At 37.0% G+C, this 16,025-nt stretch overlaps 1 protein-coding gene across 6 annotated transcripts in view; it reads right to left on the bottom strand.

Moving 5' to 3' along the window:
- OXR1 (oxidation resistance 1) overlaps positions 1-16,025 on the bottom strand; it is a 439,603-nt gene that overhangs the window by 335,897 nt on the left and 87,681 nt on the right. The window lies entirely within an intron of this gene.

Raw genomic sequence — 16,025 nt, 5'->3', positions numbered from 1 at the left:
TGGAGACACAGCTGGGTCTCCTGACTTCTAGTGAGTTAAAAGTTTTATTTCCATACATTTGTTCTCCAGATATTGCTATCACATCAACAGGAAAGCCTCACACAGAAACCATAAAAACAAAGAGAGAATCATGTGAGGGAAGGTCATAATTGAGAAAGAAATGCCTGGAGTACTGTTTATTAACTTTGCCAGAGCTAAGAGTTTAAAATTAGTCATCATTTCACACATCTATATGCCACCTGGAGTTGTGGCATGACTAGAGGTATATTTAGGCTGCGGAACTACTGGATTGTAAGGAACATCAGGTGAATTTTTTTGACAAAAAGCTTGCCTTAAAACGGAATGTCGCTATAAAAAAAATTCAGTAATACAGAATATTCTATAATAAGGAACATTTCTTCCTGAACAAATCAACCCTGATGATTTGATGGAAACTTCAGTTGAATATATGATGAGAGAATGTGAGGAGAGAGAGAGAAGTCTCATTCAGATCAGCAATAAATGACGTGAACAGTAAAGATACATCCTGTTTGTTTGGGACTCCTATCTGAGAATGGGTGAGGGGCTTCAAGAGCTGGCCTGGCAGTCATTACTAAAAGGTTCTCCTTTGTGTTTTCTATTCTGGCCCACCCTGACTCATTAAGATTTTGCCTTCACCCTCTTTTACACGCCATCAATTGTTTCCTCTCCACACACTTCCTTTTCCGTTGCTTCAAACATACCCAAATCCTTCCAATCTACACACTTTCTTTTGCCTTGATTTTGAGTGCACCTCATGACCAGCCTCCTCTCTCCTACTCATCACCTTTTATTTAATAAGGCGAATCTACAGTGTCTCCTTTTCCACCCCTCTTCCTCACACATAAAGTGAGTGCATGACGGTTCTCGCCCTATCATTCCAGAGGAACTCTTCTGTGTCAACAATAACCAAAATCCTAACTTCCACACTTAATATTTTATATTTCCTTCTAATTCTGTTGGAACCCTTCATTATTTAGCTATCCACTCTGTATGGAAATTCTCATTCCTTTAAAATTATGCATTGGTTTTCTCCTGAATACATTTGAAGCAAAATCCTTCAATTCAATTATCATAGCAGTGATCATTGCTATTTTATGTTTCACTGCAAAAAAAAAAAAACAAAACCCAACAACAAAATATATATATATAATTTTAACCTCTCATTAATCTCCTTCTTCATACACAGAGATCATATCTTGTCTTTCAAGCTTTTATCAAAAAAGAAACTATCATGAAATCATATACCTGATAAGGACCTGCATCTAGGATATATAAAAGAAAAAACTGTTGTAGATTAATAATGAAAAGTCAAATAACCCAATGGATATGTGGTCAAAGGATCTGAATAGCATTTTTCCAAAGCCATAGCCAATAAGCATATAAAAATGTTTAATATCAACATCACTAATCATTAGGGAAGTATAATTCAAAACCACAGAGATACCACTCATACCTAATAAAGATGGTTCTATTAAAAGGGCACATAATAATGACTGTGGACAAGAATATGGAGAAATTGGAACACTCATACACTGAGGTGGGGATGTAAAATGATGCACAGCCACCTTGAAAAACAGTTTGTCAGTTCCTTAAGAAATTAAATACAGAGTTACCAATATGACCCAGCAATTCGGTCCTAATTATATGCCATGACAAATGAAAATAATGTTCATACAAAAACTGGTACATGTATGGTCATAGCAGCATTATCTACATTAACCAAAATGTGGAAACAACCCAAGTGTCCATCAGCTGATGAGGGGATAAATAATGTATATCTATTTATATAAGAATATTCACTATATCCACATAGAGTATATCTGTTTGATAGAATATTATTTGGAATGATTTGGAATAATGAAAAGAAATGGAGTACTGATGCCTGCTACAACACGGATAAACCTTAAAACCATTATGTGACGTGAAAGAAGCCAGTTACAAAAGATCATATATCATATGATGCCATTTATATGAAATGTCTAAAACAGGAAGACTTATAAAGTCAAGAAGTGGATTAGTGGTTGCAGGTGGCTAATGAAAAGTTCGAAAGGGAGGGATTGGGGAGTAACTACCAGTGGGAAGGGGGTTTCTTTTGGGGGTGATGAAAATATTCTATTAATCGTGATGATTGCTGCACAATTCTGAATGTACTAAATGTTACTTAACTGTATTTAAAATGAGGGTATTATATGACATATGAAGTCTATTTCAAAACAGTATATAGCATATATATTTGAAAATACCATGAAAACAAGAATGGACAGGAATGGCCTCCAGGACCACTATTCCTGTTCATTTTAAACATTAAGGAATAAGAATTACTGTTTTTAATTTGTATACCAAAAAACTGGTTCCAAGTTTACATCAGTTGTAAGTCATAGCTAAAAGAAAAAAGCATGATCTTATATGCTGACAATATTCTTCTCCTGGCAAAAATAAAATTAAAAAAAAAAAGCTGAAACTGTTAGTTAAATATAATCAGAAAGATTTTCTGCATATCAATTATTCTCAAAGTAATTTTTTTTTGTAAGCATACTATAAATCTAGACTCCAAGGAGACAATTTTATGCCATCTGTTCTCCTTGCATCAGAATCACCTGGAGGGCTTGGTAAAATGCAGACTGCTGGATCCCAGCCCCAGAATTTCTGATTCAGTAGGATTAGGGTGGAGCCTCTAACATATTCCCAGCTGATGCGGACTCTGACAGCCCAGGGACCACATTTTAAGAACCATTCAGTAGTCTATACTACTTACTATTTAGTTTACTTGTGGTTTTATTTATGATTAATTTCCCCTGATCAGCTCCAAGAGAGCTATACTAAGAAATCAAAACTGCGCTATAAGCAATACAGTAAATCAGAACTGCATAGTAGAAGGACGCTTGACAGACAGAAAGCTATTGCACAAGACTGCAGTGTACCAAATTGGCCAACTCTTGAGCTTGAAATATGGCAAGACCTCGGCAGGGCTAGCAGATATAGAATCGGAAGGCCCCAAAGAAAGGCATCAGTAAATCAGACTAATGCCAAAGAACAGGAAAAGAGATCAATAAAGTTTTGCTCCTGGAGGCAATGAGACGACATTCACTAGAGCATTCTAACCAGCCTTCAGTTCCTGAACCACACTCTCAATTCTGTGTGACCCAATGGTACAGGGGTCTCGTGTTCCCCTGACACTTTCTTGGGCTGCTGTTTCTGCAGTACAGAAACCTTGCCTGTGTGACTGAGATGCATGTCCTCATTATTCTAGAGTTATTCTTACAATAACCTGTCCCTACTTAAGATAGACTTGAGTGGGCAGCTTTTCTTGAAAGTCCAATGAACAAATTTCCAAAAAGATCTTAACAAGACAGGGTTGATGGGCTGGTTCTAACAAGATGATGCTTGATATAGATATGTGCTCATTATGGAATTTGAGCTCATATTTGATAACCACATGATAAAACTGACAAAAACAAAACAAAAATGAATTTGTCCTGCACTTATAGGAATATAGAGCCAGAAAAAGAACATAAGGATCCCATGCTATACTACGTCAAACCAAACCTGACTTTTGTGTTATTACCAGATTTTTAATAGAATCAAAGAGAAACTAAGACATGTCCAGAGTAGAGTAGAAGGGTCTGAAAATCATGGAATTGAAGGTTAAAGGAATCAACAGGTTTAATTTGAGAAAATGTAAAGAAAGGGAGATGAGGGGAAGAAGATACAAATTTTATCCAATAATTTTAGTGCTGCCCCCAATAACACCAACTACGAGAAAGAAAAAAAGATTCCACAGTCTAAATTTGGGAGACCCAGATTATTTTATCTTTCTCTTAAATATCTCCTGTATAGATCAGAATATAGAACACTGCCTGACATGTAGTAGATGCTCAATAAATATTTATTGAATGACTCAGCCCAATAAAGAATTTGTAAAGTAATGAAATTAAATAATCTACTGTTTGAACTACCACTTCCCCAAATAACTTGACTGTGGTCTCCCCCACCTTTTCTCATGATACCTTTTAACACATATCATGAAATCAGTGGTCTTCAGAAGACGTTTGGGAAAATGTTATATTAGACATAGCACATATGGATTTGGGTAAAATAAAAAGAAGGCAGTAACTAAAGTAGTCACCGTAGATCCAATATAAACAAAAATTTGTAGCAGAAAAACCCAAGATCATAATGGAGGCTAAGAACTCATAGGAAGGGTTTTCAGAAAAGGCTGGGGGCCACTTGTTGGGGTTTCTGTTGATGGGATTCACGGTTTGGGTAATTAATCAAACTAGATAAGTAGTTCCCAGACTCTTAATTTTATAGAACCATAAATATGAAAATTAAAAGTGGAGTCTTCAAAAAAAATGAAGACTTTTGAGCTAAACACTTCTGCTTTTATCAATCGGGGATAATAATTGTCATTTATTATCACCTTCATCTCATGAAAGACTATTCTAATACCAAGTAATCATGCAGTTCATCATTTCAGGCTAAAGAAAGAAATTTAGCAAAATCAGAGCAATATTATCTTTCTCTCTCTCTTTTTTTTTTTCCTTTTATTTTGTAATGGGATGCTTTGCCACTGACTGGCCTTTGTCCATGAAGCCCTGCTTTGTAACCAATGCCCTATGTGACCTCACAGCTTCCCTCTAGAAAATACTCTATTATTTTAGGCACATGTCCTGTCAATGACAGCCAATAATTGATGATGATGAAAAAAGGCAGAAGCAGTTAAAATGGGCACATTTCAGAACACAGAATTGAGGAAATTTCTCCAAAGTGTAAAAAAATCAATAGTAAAGAATAGGAACAGGGCTATTTTATTTTCTTAAACACAGAAAAGTTCCTACCTCAGCTCAAATGAGCCATAGCTCTAATATAGAGTTGAAGATATATCCACAAAACTCTTCAGTGTTCAGTAACAAACATCTGCATACTTTAGACACAGAATAACCCTATAACAGTTGAATCACTTCATCTCCTGTTCCCATGTAGGGTTTTTTTTGTTTGTTTGTTTATTTGTTTTTTTAACCCAAATCTTCCCACCTATTCTATAAATACACTCCCCATTACAATGCCTGGCTGGAGAGTCAGACCACGTGCTCTGGTCTGGTGAATTCAGCCATTCATCAGTGCACAGCATCCTTGAGTGTCAGGTGCCAACAACATGTGGGATGACCTCATCCCTGTTTTAGCAGGTGGCCGTCAAGGCGCATTCTAACTAGGAAGCTGAGGTTTCACTTATCTCATCACACATCTTCTGGTAACAGCTATAACTCAATGCTTACCTTCCATCGATCATATTTACAACTTGCCAAATATAATAAGCCTTTTATATGCCTGTTTTATTCTCCAAATGCCAAATTTGGAAAAAAACAAGGAGGGATATCAAGAAAATTCTCACTTCAAGAAAACAACTTTCTCTTATTCAGCTTGTAAGAACCTAAAAGTAATAAACATAATGAATGCTCTCACCATGCAAGCAAATGCCTTTTAAATCCTTTCATATCATCATCCTTACAGTTACTTCAAATATCTAGCCAGTTTCCCCAAAAAACACTGAAAAGAAAAAGAGAGACAGTAGCCAACCTTAGAGACTCTTAAGTGTAGAGAAGAAACAGAGGTTGCTGGAGGGGTGTGGGTGGTAGATGGGGTAAGAGGGTGATGGATATTGAGGGGAGCACTTGTCGTAAGGAGCACTGGGTGTTGTACTTAAGTGATAAAGCACTAAACTCTATACCTGAAACTAATATTATCCTGTATGTTAACTAACTGGAATTTAAATACACTTGAAAAAGAAAAAAAAAACTAAAAAGAATAATACGGATTTGAAGGGGATCATCAAAATTTCAGTGAGCCTGATGTTATGCACATTCTGTATCTGAATGCAATTTTATGATATTATACAAACCTCAGGGGAAAGGTCTAAATGAGAATGCACCCAAGGACACCACTTAGTTTGAATTTCAACTTTTTCTGTCATAGCCACAAAGGCACTTTGTATCAGTTATCTAAAACCAAAGAGTAGTTTAACTTCATCTAATTTCTTTGTCAAATGTTGGCATAAAACCAATTTTCGATTACAGCAGGAGTCTGCGAAGCTAGTGTGCATAAAGCTGAAAAACCATCTGGAACAATAATAGCTCTCCTACATGAAATTTATCAGTCAGAAAAGATGGTGAATGTCTCAGAACTTCAGCCTTCTACCACAAGCTCTCAGCAGCAGCAGGGAGCCCTGGTGCACTGGCTCCGGCAGGGGAGGGTTTTCAGTCCCTGCTGCTCTGAATACTAACTTAGCACTGACGTTATAAATTCAAGCACCATTTAACCTAAGCAGACCGAGATGAAAGGAAAATTTTCACTTCCGTTCAACTTGGTATCTATAATTAATAGATTATTTCATCTCACCAAATATCAGTGATGTGACCTCTGCAAATGGGAATGTGAGAGCATTTGACTTTCCAAATTCTGGGTAATCAAAACACATCCAAAGGCTCAAGGCTACTTTTTATGAAATATAAATAGTCTTATTACTTAGGAGGAGCCTTAACAAACAGCACTGAGCAATGAGCCTATTTTGCCCATAATAAAAAATGAGTTTGCTGAATCGCCAGGAGGAAAACTGTAATGTTATCCGATAAAGAACATGTACTTATTAAGAAGAGAAGGAAATGCATAAATGTTAAACATGACTAAAAATAAACAGCAGGAGAGAAGTCATTATAACCCTATAGAGGGAATTCCTGGACCACATATGGTAATGATGCCTCCAGGAAGAAGGAGGGATTAGCCACGCCTCCTTACATAGACAGGGCTTGCCCACATCTAGTAAAATAATATTATTATATGCTTCTGAGACCATTTTATCCCACTGTAGGTAATCAAGTCATTTGTAAGCTTTCTCAAACACTAAATCCACAACCCCACAGTCCAAAGGGAGGTGGCCGATATCCATGGATGATTCCTTCTCTGATCTGGATCATGTACCACTGACAATTAGTATCTTGGATTAGAGCCAGTTGAAAAATTCCCAGTCCACCGAAAGTTCCAGACTTTCTGATTTTGCAATTCACACACACACACACACACACACACACACACACACAAGAGGAATGGGATCAAGGTTGTATTTCCAATTTTTATTTTGCCAGGTGAAGATATAAAGAGAAATAACCTAACTTCTATCTATAATCAGTGCCATAAAGCAAAACATATTTTATCACAAAAAGTGTAGAAAGGTAACAGTCTTCGAATAAAGGTGAATTTCTTTTCCAAGGAAGGACACATGGAAATGTTATGGCAGTGTTCTCTCTAGAACCCATGTGATCACTTGGACAGATACTCTATGTCATCTGGTTGCTCGCTGAAACTACACACACATTAAACAACCAATGTAGAGGAGACACTTCATTGATTAATGTACTTTTATGTTTATATATTGGAATTAGCCTTAAAGTTTATGATGGTGAGAGATTTAAAAATATAAGTGAACTATAAGTTGGATAATGGATAATATATTTTCAATTTCCACAATTTACAAAAACGTTCACTGATCTCTAAAACTCCTTAACATAATATAGAATATTTTTATTGATAAAATATCCTTTATATCATGTCCCTAATTATTCAGATGTATCAGATTTGTTGAATCTTTTTAAATGGATGATAATGAGACACAGGCTATATTCATGAAAAAGGTTTCTCATTTACTTTTTTTCTTTCATTATTACAATGTATTACAGAACATTCTTTCCTATTAATCATCTGCTGAGTGTTTATATTAAGAATACAGTATGAATTGTTTTCATAAAATTTGAAGATCACAGAGAACTCCTTTCGAAATAGATATAAGATCAAGAAATAAGATCAACATGCAATTCTTGCCATTACTAAATTTCACTAAATTTACATTTTAGATAAATTTTCTCCTGTAAAATGGTCAGTGAGGGCAAAGTTTCCTATCGCATTTAGAATATAATCCTGTCTTTCTAATGATCTACATGTCCCCCTCTACCTCTACAAGCTCAGGTCCTGGCATTCTCTCTTCTACTGGTTCTTTCTATCAAACCAGCCTCCTTGGTGTTTCCTCAAACACAGCAGGTACATTTCAGTCTCAGAGCCTTTGTCCTTCCTGTTTTTCTGCCTGAAATGGTTTTCTGCTGAGACTTGTATTGCTTATTTTCTCTCTGCTTAAATGTCACCCTGCTCAAGAAGCTTTCCTTGGCCACTTCCCCACTCCCCTTTTTATTCTGCTGGGTTATTCTTCAAAATAAATTTATTACTTTCTCGTATTCTAAAACGTATTTGCTTATCTGTTTATATCTGTCTGTCTTCAGCCCTAGAATGTAAGCTTAATGAAAGGAGGGACTTCCATTGCATTCATCATTCTATCCTATCCACAGCATTGCAAACTACACATTGTAGGCACTGAAAAGTGCATGCTGAATGAAGACATGAATGAATATAAATGCAAGAAAACATTTTCTAATTTACATAAAAATGTACTGCTAGTCTAGATAAAACTAAACTATACTACTCCACCTCTTTAACTGTATAGGAATTACTTTTAAAGTCCTATAAAACTTATAATAAACCTATTCTTTAAAAAAAAAGAACATAAAACCAAGTATAAATAAATACATATAATCCTTTTAGTGACCACCCAATTGAGAACAAATAAAAAATAAAACCCAATAAGCAAACAAACAAAAAAAGATAATGGGGGGATATATACCAGGATGAAATGGTCCCTGAAAATTTTATGCACCAACAGCAAATGATGTTTAAGATTACAAATATAATTTTGATCATGCTGAAAATATCATACCTTAGTCTACATAACTTTTAATAATTAGAATTATCTTGTAGACCATTCACTGGCCTTTATCTTAATTATTCAAGTCCAAAAAGGGCTAATGTTTAGTAACTCTAGACTTTAAGGGTTGAAATGAACTGCCCAGGTTTATGTTAAATCTTCTACAGTCGAAGGAAATATTGCTTTAAGTATTTATTGTAGTTCTTTCATAAGAAAGTATATTATAATCCCCCGGAGAATGATGAAAAGACCTATTTCAAAGCAAGTTTATAGACCTGGATGACATTCAAAAGGAAAATGCTACGGTCCATCATCAATCCCTGAAGAGTACTTGACTTTGGTGTTTATACATTTTTCCAATACAGACTGTGAATTAGTGATAATCAATCACCTGTTTCTAATGACTTGTGACCAGTGGCAAGCCTGGGAAGGAGGGCTGGTCAAGGTTACAGGTGTAGGCTCTGGCCACGGAAGAGAGTAGAACTAACCGGTCTCTGTGGGAATTGAAACCACAACCCAAATTCATTAACTCTACAAGAAAATAGACTCCTCTAAGCTGACCAAAATTTACCGATTTTCTTCAAAATGTGATTTGTGTCTAGTTGGCACAAATGTTTAAGAACAAAAATAAAATATTCTGTCTTACTAATTATCTGATTATTCAAGGAGAAATCATTTGAGGTTGCTACATGGAGAAAAAATATCCAGAAGGTTTCCTATAAAAGTTTAATTTTTAAAAAGCCATTACTAAAGGCACATAGCTCAAAGCCAGATATGATCAAGGATGCTAAAAATATAATGTGCTTACTTCAAGTGTCAAGCCCAAATCAAAATAGGATTGTGTTAATAATGAAGGGATTTCTATTTGAAAAGGCATATTATGACTACAAAGACGTACTAAAATTTTTCAGAATTTGGTAAACTGACTTTCATCACCACACTTAAAGTATTATGTGATTTTGAAGACATATTTTAATTCCTCTTGAATTTTCATTTTTGGCTATTTTATTCTTTCCCCTTCTTCTCCTAAGTCATCTGCTCTTCATACTCTCCTATACTCAATTACTCTTCTGTGTTCTGGATCTGCTCCTTTACCAGCTGAACATCCCCTCACACGAGGATTCTTAAATTTAAGGCTTGCAAACCCATTCTCTCTTTCCAGCCCCTTAATATAACAGTCATTCATTCAACATGCACTTACATTCTGGAAAACACAGTATTTCGCCACCTAAGTTCTTCCTATCGCTCAGAAAATCTCATCTTTCAGTTAGAAACACTAGCATTATATTTATGTCTAAACTTCTCTCTCTCACTCTCTCCCCATAACAGACTATTGACAATTCTGCCTTTTACCCTCTACTACACAACACAGGGTAAAAAATGGCCCTTTGCAATCTCTCTACTTATCCATATTTCTCCCCCTGTGAGTTCTGAGCCCTTCAGAAAGAGATAGATCAAGCCTCTACCTCCTCTGCCACTGCAAATGTTGCCCCTGAGAGCCTGCCACTTAACAGTGTAAATAGGAAAAGTACTTTGCAGAATCACAGTTAAAGCAACCTTTGAGAAAAGATTCTGACTTTTCCCCTGTCTTTGGTATAAACAGACTGCTTCTGTCTCTCCAGAATCTTGTTTTCCTCCTAAATACCTCCTAAATACCTAAATACCTAAATACCTCCTAAATACCGGTGCCGAAGAATGGTATAGGAGGATTCACTTTTTCTTTTATTCACTAAAGAACTTAAATAAAAATATTATAATGTGAATATTCTGACAAAGAAAAGTATCTACACTTCTAATTTTGCATCTTTCTCATTTCTAGAGTTCTAACACACTATTACTTTTGGATAAAGAAGATAAGTCAAATTAGTTTTCACCCCCTATTAGCATTACTGTAATTGCCAGCATTTACAATAATATTTTATACTATATTTATATTTAATAGAGATCATTTACCACCACTAAATTTAGACAATACATCAATAACTTACATAACTCAGACATTACTATATTTCCAAACTATGGACATCCATGATGGAATGAATGATTTGTTGACTTTTAATAAAACTCTATTAATCAGCTATAAGTAAATACTTCCTTGATTAGCACATCTTCAGTATTTATAAGGAACTAAATCTGGTAAAATAGCTAGTGTACAAGACAGGTCCTTTCCTAAAGTAAAAAAAAAAGATGAGTTGATAAGACACTTTCTCAGAAACACCTATTTTCTCCCTAGCCTTGATGTCTGCAATCCAGAGAGCTACAACATAGGGCCTCACCAGGGATCTGAATGACAGTACCTTGTGACCCACCAGTAGTCATTAATTCTCCTCACAAGAGAAATACTTACAATAGCAAAGTGAAAATTAGAAAAGGTACAATCCAAATGAGTGAAATAAATAATGCTACTCCCACAGAGTGTGACCCAGCCTTTACACAGGATTCTGTTGCTCCAGAGCCATCAGAGAGAGGACCACGGAAATTACACAGTGACAATGGAAGATGGGAAAATACCATCCATGGCTTGAGTTCAGTTTGGCAAAACTTTGTGAGTATAAGTAGAAAAGAATATGTCTCAGCATTTATAACTGTGGCTTTCTACGTATAGTAAGATTTTGGTCTTTTTTGTTTTTTTTAACTGCTGCTTTACATTTTTTGATAGTGTTTGACTCTTCATAATTAGCCATATTCCTTTATTTTTAGAAGTAAATACAAGAGACATATTTGTACTCCTGAATAATAAACCATTTCTTCCCTTATAGGAGAAACAAATAGCCATTTCGTTTCCCCCAATATCCTAGACATACCTTTTACTTATTTTTAAATATTTCTTTTAAAGATTAATTTGTTTGTTTTAGAGAGAGGGAGAGAGCATGGGGGAAGGGGCAGAGGGAAAGAGAGAATCCTGAAGCAGACTTCCCGCTGAGTGTGGAGCCTGACGCAGGGCTTGATCCCACCACCCCAAGATCATGACCCGAGTCAAAACCACGAGTCGGCAGCTCAACAGACTGAGCTGCTGAGGTACCCCACCCTGAAAGTACCTTTTAGAGCACTTACTACATTAAGTCAGTTATTTGATTATTTAGTCTTCTTGGCTAAGAGATGAGTTACTATAAGAAGAGTCATTACTTCCCATTAAGACAGCATCCCTGTAGTGAGCCCAGGACACAGAATATTATGGACGCTCAATAGATTGTGACTGGTTACTTGGCCTCTTACTTTCATTCATCCAGTGTCTTCTTTTTCCCTGGCTCTAGTTCAATGACCTTCACCTCTCTCAGGTGCGAGTGTTTAAGACGCGGTGAACAAAAGCTGAAGTGCGCCCAGACATCACAACGAAAATGATTTGGTGTCAAGAAGATGGCAGTTGGCAAAACCAGTTAGGCCACCATTAGGCTCCCCCTCCGAACGCTGGCTGACAGGTATACGGTGCCGCTAGTAAATGCGAGCTGAGGGTGTACAGGGCCCGGGGGGAGGAGAAAGTACGTGACTTAGCAGCAGAGGGTCTCTATGAGATGGACAGTGGGAAGAGTCATTTTAGTTGAATTACAGCAAAAAGCCGGTATCTCTCTGTTGTGCTTCCTCTGCATCATGAGGAAAACCTGACAATTTCTAGCCTGTCACATGACAAGTGGAACTAAGATTCATACTTGGTCCTTTAGGTAGCTCACCTTATGTAATGTTGAAGGTTCACCTTAGTTTCTGATGGCAACAAGCTCTTCACCTCCTCTAGGAAATGAGGGCGCTCACCCACTACCTCCACACTCTACCCTCAATACTATTCCAGTGCCTGACAGGGTTCCCAGGTCCAGACACTCACTTCCTTCCAAGAGAAGCCCCAGGATATCTATAATTGAGGAAATTAAGGGAAGCATTCTGGTTGAAAATGGGAACAAGGGCACTCACCGTGAAGCCCCATGCACACAGAAAGGGTCTCGCTTTACCAGATAGTGTTCATTTTATATGGGTAGCTTGGTGGTTAGGAGTACCAACTGGCTGTCTGCGTCTATTGCCTAACTCTGCCACTTACTGGCTGTGTCGTATTGGGCAACTTCCTACTGAAGTTTGTGTGTCTAAATTCTCCGCTTGTGGAAATGTGAATAGCAACACTACGTTGCTAATAAGGTTGTGTGGAGTATGGTAAGTATGTTAATAACCACAAAGTGTCTAAAAAAGTGTCTGGTACAAGGTAAATGCCACATAAATGTTCATTCTTGGTAATATTTACTTGGCTTTCATGTCAGAAAAATTGAATCTTTTCAAACATTATATTTATATGCACATATACATTATATATACATGCATTATGTATATTACATATAATCTTATCAAAATATTAAAACACAGACAGGTTGAAGATGGTCACCAGGGAAGAAGCACTAAAAGTCCTTTCACGTACCCCTTGGTATTATACCATTTCCGTCTTTGTGCTATAGAAATAGCACTCTTTTTCAACTCTCTCTGCTTCCTCATGTCTCCTGCTAATTACCTCTGCTACCAGCAACAATCCTTTCCCTCAGATCATAGCCTGGAATCTGTCACCTGTTCACAGATGTCTGCAATGATTCCGCACATCCGTTGGTCTCTATCTCAACCAAAGTCAATTCAATCATTGCCTCCATCTGGTAATTATTTACTGAACAGGAAGATTCATGAAACATCTGTTGTATGTTACCATGTGATTCTTATAATCAATTCTTACCAGTCTCCTTACCTGATTCACACTGCACCATTTCCTAGAAATTTGGGCAATTCCTAGATTGTATTTCTTTTTGATATTCACTATGAAAAGGCCAGATCATTTCACATTTTTTTCAAATACCATACCCATAACTACTAGAGCAAGGAAATTTCTTTTAACATGTAAAAAAAAGATAATTTTCCTATACTAGGTATTTAGAAGCTGGGAGGATTGCTTGGATAGTTGTTAACATGAATTTCTAAATTCTTCAGTTGTATGCAGGGCCCTCTTTCCAGTAAGCTTCAGAGTCAACTTTTTCAAATCAACACATGAATATGGTTAGATATATACAATGTCATAGTAAGTAGACCAAACGGTTCAAAGTCCAGTGGGTTTTGACAATAAACTCTGCTAACATTAATGAGATAGCCAAACGGAGGGGAGTCTGGCAAAAGTGGAACTCAAAAGACTCACAGAGATCAAGACTGACAGGGTTACTCGAATTCCCAGACGTGAAGAAGCCGCCCTGAGAAACAGATGGGAGCGTCTGGCAGATACATCCTTACCGACAGACAGATCCCGCCAGGTGTTCCCTGTCCCTATCTGGATTTCCTTAAACACCGGAAGCACGGAACGCTCCCTGAGATGATTATGCGACCATCAGCCAGTCCTCCAACTCAGAGTCCTATGGAGTTTTCCACAACAGTTAACAGAATGCACTGGTGGGGCCAAATCAAGCATTTTTTGCAGTTAAAAGTTATATCTCTTATTTTAAGTTAATAATCTGTCAAACCAGTTTCTTTTCCAATGTCGGTATTTTCATGTCTTAGTTTCTGAATTTCACAACAGAGAGCCAGACCATGGACTATAATAATTTTACCAAGTTAATGTCATTATAGCCAAACTCCACACTGTTGTATAATGCAGTAACACTGGTAAAAGAAATTAAGAGCTTTCTGCATGGAAATCTAATGGGGAACGTTAGTTGTGGTCAGAATTAAGGATACAACTGGATGAATTATTTCTGTAAAATTTGTACCTGCAAGACTGAAAGAATTCTAACAAATTTCAGATATATGAATTCTGTAAGCATCAAAAAAATTTTTAGAATTAAAGTATTAATCTGCCTTTGAATTACCTATTTTACATTTTTTCACCCATCTGCACAGCATTAACATATAGAACAGCTACTAAATTCTAAGTGCTGTGCTAGACACCTGGCTTAGTGGAGTTTACTGTGTTTTGAATGGCCCTAACATCCCATTGAAAGGATGGCTTTTGACCGACCTATTGTATCACATCCAGTCAGATGTTAACTGAGATACATACCACCAACAGGTTCAAATGTTTGCCCTGTCCCGATTCTGGGAGCCAGGCCACCCACACCCTGTCTTGAGATACGACAATCATACCTGCGTTTTAATTTCCTCCACCCTCACCTGCTTCTTGTTTGTCCCGTCTCCCCATTCTCCTTCCTGTCTCCCCCCTTCATCTTTTTCTTTCTTCTTTGGCATGCAGCCCACTTTCAAAGATTCATCTCCAACACATGCATTTGCCAGGGGTATAGTTTCTTTAAATAAATGTGTCCTTAATATCTTCCAGGGGCTTGGGGGCACCTGGATGGCTCAGATGGTTAAAGCATCTGTCTTTGGCTCCGATCATGATCTTGGGATCCTGGGATCAAGCCCCATGTTGGGCTCCCTGCTCATTGGGAAGTCTGCTTCTCCCTCTCCCTCTGCTCTTCCCCACCCCATCCCCTGCTTGTGCTCTCTCTCTCTCTTTCTCTCTCTCTCTCAAATAAATAAATAAAATCCTTTTCAAAAAAGTATCTTCCAAGGGGGGCCTGGTTGGCTCGGTCGGTTGAGTGTCAGCCTTCAGCTCAGGTCATGATCCCAGGGTTCTGGGATGGAGCCCCACATTAGGCTCCCTGCTCAGCGGGAAGCCTGCTTCTCTCCCACCCCCTGCTCATGCTTGATCTCTCTCTGGGTCTGAAGGGGTTCGCATATTCTACGGAATTCTTTTTCTTATCTTAATAATGATTTTATTTTAATAATATGTTTTACAGTAATATTTCATAATTTTTTTTATTTTTACAGAATATAATTTAGCATCTTTAATTCATTTCTTTTTTTTTTCTTTTTTCAAACTGAGATCCTTTGCACCCAGTGGGAATCCAAGGATACGTATTTTAGGGAGTCCATAAAAACTGGGTCCTTTGGAATCCCTATTCTACATCTAAACACATAATTTTACCCTTTGCCCTAAAGAAATTTCTTACTTAACTAAAAATAAATAGATGGAGCTAAGCGGCAAAAACCAGTCTCTCAAGCTGTCTATATATTTCCAGCACAAACCAAAGACAAGGATGGGATAGGCTCCAATGAAAATGGGCAAGATTACCAGGTCTTTCTTATATTTACATATTTATATATTTATATTTATATATTTACATATATTCAGCTCTTTATATTTATTAAAAAAAAAATCCAAAGTCCTAAAATACGGCTTCCAATTCATCCCCAC

The sequence above is a fragment of the Mustela erminea genome, chromosome 16, assembly GCF_009829155.1.
Source record: "Mustela erminea isolate mMusErm1 chromosome 16, mMusErm1.Pri, whole genome shotgun sequence".
In the NCBI taxonomy this organism is placed as follows: domain Eukaryota; kingdom Metazoa; phylum Chordata; class Mammalia; order Carnivora; family Mustelidae; genus Mustela; species Mustela erminea.
This window is presented reverse-complemented; position numbering and strand designations above follow the sequence as displayed.